A 5,149-nucleotide genomic window follows, 5' to 3' on the forward strand; every position below is an offset into this window, starting at 1 on the left:
GGACTTTCACTTAGATCTAGATAGAATAGATTACCTTTTGTTTGTTTGCTAGATCCAACCAAATTTCCTTTTCCATCCAATAGTTTGGCCTTCCCATTCATGAATTCTACCTTGAATCCAATGTTATTCAACTGTGCCACACTTAGTAGATTATGCTTTAGTCCTTCATCCCAATAAACATTGTCACATCTAAGTTTATTGGTTAATGAGATATGCCCTTTTCCCTATATGCAACAAGGTTCATTATTTCCAAATCTCACACTACCACCATTATAATGTTCCATGTGTTCAAACTTTGTTTTGTCTCCAGTCATATGATATGAGCAACCACTATCAATAATCCATGTATCATTTTTTCTAACAAGAGAGATAAGTGCCATTTTATCTCCTTCATCATCAGATTCATCTTTTATAACAATATATACCATTTCATCTTCACTGTTATCAGAATCTTTAGCCATAAAACAAGATTTCTTACCATTGTCTTTGTAGTTTTTGAATTCCTTCTTGCCTTTGAACTTAGTACTTTTATTTTCATCCTTGTGTTCTCTATTTGGGCATCTTGTAGCAATGTGATCAACTTCTTCACAAGAAAAAAAAATTAGAGGAATCTTACCTTTGTACTTTCCTTTGCCTTTGGAATATTTCCTTGCAAGTAGAGCTTCAACAACTTCAAGATCACTTTTTGAACTTTCTTCTTCTTCTTCACTTTCTAATTGATTGGGCTTTGATTTCTTACCCTTTTTCCTGAGTGAAATCTTTGCTTCAAATGCAGGTTTAATACCTTTGGAAGTAGGGACATAGTTATCATAGTTATCTAACTCAAAAGCTGTCACTTTTCCAACTAGAACATCCAAATTCATTTTTCTATTTGGATCACATCTTATTTCTTGAATAGTATACAATCTAATTGCATAGTTAGGAAGAAGGGTTTTGAGTGCCTTGCTTACAACTGTTTTGTCATCAGTGTCTCATCTAGATGCTTTGATTGCGCTCACACTTGCTTTAATTCCCTCAACATATTTTGCAATGCTTTCATCTTCTCTAATCTTCATTTGATCAAATTGTCCTCTGACACTTCTGACTCTAGCTCTTCTTACATTATCATCTCATCCATAGGTGGATTTTAGTTTGATCCACGTATCATAAGTTGTAGTGCAACTTTTGACTTCATCAAATTCAACATATTTAAGAGCATAAGTTATGTCAATCATCATGATGTTATGATTTTTTTTTCAGCAATATCTTCAATTGATAATGTTCTAGTAGGAGTCTTGTATTCACTATCAAGATATTTACAACTTGAATCACTAATAGTTGCCAAATGTAACCTCATAAGTCCTTGCTATGCTGTAAAGTTGTCTTGGTTCAACTTGGGAATCTCTCTTCTGTAAGACATCTTGATTTTTAGCTTTGATCCTTAAAACCTTCTTTGTAAGCACCAAAAGCTTTGATACCAATTTTTGGAAATATAAGAGGAGTAACTAAGAGGGGAGGGGTGAATCAGTTACCAGATCCCTTAGATGTCAATATAAATTAAAACTAAACTATGTTGAAACTTCGTAAACACACAAGAAAAATGTTGTGACTCGGTAAACACTAAAATAGCTTGACTAATGCTTAAAATGAAAATATTAAGATATTATCTATGATTGATATTTCTTTAACTTAGTTGCAAACACATAAAAGAAATAACATGAACACAAGATTTTCATGTGGAAACCCAATTTGGGAAAAACCACCAATCACAACTAGTTACTGATTTTGACTCTTCTGAAGTGAGCCCTGTTAGGAGTCAACCCTGTTAAAGGTTACAAAACACACTATTAGGTGTGACCTTATTAGAGGATTTAATCACCTTGCAAGGAGTGGCCTTGTTAGAGGTCTTTAGACAATTCAATAAAAATGCCACCTTGTTAGACGATTTATAAATAGTTGTTAAGCCAACTCTATTAAGAGATTTAGATCACTACTACAATGGTTAGAGAGTAACAACGAGATGACTTGATTCCTGGTGCAACTAAATTGTTGATTATAGATCTCAATTCTGGCTTGCATACTTGATCCTTCCTGATCGAAAGTACCTTTGCATCTGAACAAGGATATTCTATTTATCCTTCTAATTCACTTCCTCTAAGCATCATCAAATCTTCAATTATGTTCACCTTGTGCTTCTAGTTCTAATCCTCAACTTGACCTTATGTTTATATCTTACACATTGTCAAGTCAACTTGAATACAGTTTAGAATAATTAATATTCATCTTGTCAGTCAGCTAGAACCAACAAACAATTTAATTGAACTCAACATGCCAAAACAAGAAAATCCTTTGTTAGCAAACCCTACTCAGTAGATACTATCTTAAAGTGATTTTCCTATGTTAACCAAGTGAACTTTGTTAATATTTTTATAAAATTCCTTTGGTAATTGAGTGAGCTTGGTTTACACTCGTTCCATCCAATATTTCCTTCATTAACCAAGTGAGCTCAATTAACACTCAACTTCTACAAACTTTCCTTTGTCGCCTGACTGAACTTTGTAGACACTGTCTTCAGAACTAGGCAAACTCTGGAATACTTGGCAGACACAAGAAATTGACTTCAATGCCCGAGTGAAATCAACATACACTGATTCGCAATGATACAACATTTTGTGTAACATCAAAGACAATACACAATTAATCAATTATTTCCAACAATATGATGGCGAAGAGCTGTATTATGTGAGTAAAGCTCACCAGTGGTTATAGGAATACAACTACATCAAAAAAATTAGAAACCATAACTACATATTCATTAGAGTGAGTAGTTCAAGGGTCTTGATGTTGTGTATATGTGTATGTAGGCAGTCTAGTAGGTGGAGTATGCCTCCAGTGTGTAGACACCTTGGACATAGTTAGGTAGCACTTAACCATGCATATATGTATGAATTTATGTATTTATTTATTTATTTTTATTTGTATTTAATAGTATTATGCCAATCTTCACATTCTTATTCCTGGTGGGACCTTCAGCCATATGGCTTGCCTTCTTATTAAATAAAAAATCTTTAAACATCTTTATATCATCAATAATCCTGCCCAATTTTTGTAAAAATTTGATGTCCCTCAAATCCATAATGTCAGGCCATAGGGTCGATGACATTCAAGATGACATCAACAACAAGTGAGGCCAATAAGGTAGAATAATGGCTGAAAACCTTTATTTATTTGTATTTTATTATATTTATTTATTTGTATTCATCCGCTCGTATTTATTTATTTTTATTTATGTATTTATTTATCTATTTGTATTTGTATTTTTTTTTTGTAATGAATTTCTGGCAAGTGGTCAACAACAATTAATTTTGTAATGAATTTAGGACAATGTCAATAGCAAGTGGGACCAATAAGGTAGAATACTGGCTGACAACCTTATGTTCAAAGGAGTGCTTGCACTTTTCACCAAAAAGTCACAGTTCGTCAATTTGATAGGAATAGCCTTGACAATTAAAACCTTGATGACCTTCTCAGAGACCCAATGAAAGGCCTCCAACATAATGGTAGGATAAACACCCTCAGACAAAAAATTCACATATTATTTAAGAATCACATCAATGATGACAACAACTATTGTCATGCCATCACCAACAATAATATCTTGAGATTTCAAAAGGTCTGCAAGCATTTTAGCTCACCAAAGCTACTCATGGGTGCTACACTGCAATCACCATTTTTAACTTCTAAAACTTCTCTATGATGGCTTCTGCAACTCTCAAAACCCTAGCAACAAATCAATAGATTGAATACCCTCTAATGAAACTTTGAGTGTCAGATCGAATCCCTCTCACTCAAACAAGTTCATTCTTACTTCTCCGTGCTGTCTATTTTGCCTCTCAAAACCCTAGTAGAAAATTAACAGATCAAATACCCTCTAATGAAACTTCGTGTGTAAGATTGAATCCCTCTCATTCGAACAAGTTTGTTCTTACTTCTCAAAATGCGCTGAAGGCATATTGTGATCACCCAATATTTTTTTTTTGAAAACTCTACCTACTGTCGCAATTTAGACATCATTTACTATTGATGGTATAACAAGCTTGTCGAATCATCTGTCATTGGTGTTGATAGTTTGATGTGTCGAACTAGCCGTCTGGTGCTGACACATGACATAGATCAGGCTGATTTTTGACAAATATTACCGTCGATACATCAACGCCAGTCTAACGCATCCAACTTCTGACGATAATTTAGTGACGATGTAATGCCTACACCTACTTGACTTTTCTAATTTTCTTTGACCAGATTCTTTTAGGCATGTGCTATGATTATGTTCGATGATAATATATATGTTCATGTATTGATTTTTAGTTATTGAATGATGTTAGTTAGATGAATGATTTTTATGCAGTTTCTATGGATACTTACCCCATACATGCATGTGTATGGTGTGCGTGTATGTTTTCTTTATGTTTAATGTTTCTGATGTGGTTGAGGAAGGGAGTTGTAGTCACCTGCTACTAAAGATCTACATGATGCACCACTTCTTGCCATTGCCTGTTTAGTTTAGAATATTGTGTTTGTACACGCATGGATTTTATGTAGATTGCAGGTACCAGGTATCAACTTCCTTCAATTGCCATGATGAGCATACCCTATTGTAATATTTCAATGGTATAAGTGGGGAGATAACTCTTGATTCCAATTCCTAAACCCTAAGCCAATTGTCCTAGAAAATAGGACAAGTATCTAAGTTAGTTTACCCATCCAAATTTGTCAAGTGACTTGAATTCATGATTTTGACCCTAGAGTTTGATTATGTTCTTTGCCTTCAGTTGAGTTACATCATTTTTGGTTTTGTAGGTATGTGGTGATTTTATGTTATAATTAAATCAAATTAAAAGATAATTTAATGTAAATTTTATAAAGAAATTTGATATTTAATTATATTTAATTATTTGAGAAATTAATTAAATTTAAAGATTTTATTAAAGTTCTAATTTTGACGTATTTATATTTATTAAATTTAATGATAATTATTTAGGAGTTTTATTTTAGTAATAAACTCTAAATAATATTATTAATTAAGTTAATAAATATATTATTAAAATGTCTCATAATTAACTTGAGAGAGAAAACATAAAATTTATAAAGTTTATTTTTATTAAATTGC

This window comes from Cupressus sempervirens, chromosome 10 (genome assembly GCF_028749045.1).
Source record: "Cupressus sempervirens isolate cs-2001-9-10 chromosome 10, ASM2874904v1, whole genome shotgun sequence".
In the NCBI taxonomy this organism is placed as follows: Eukaryota; Viridiplantae; Streptophyta; class Pinopsida; order Cupressales; family Cupressaceae; genus Cupressus; species Cupressus sempervirens.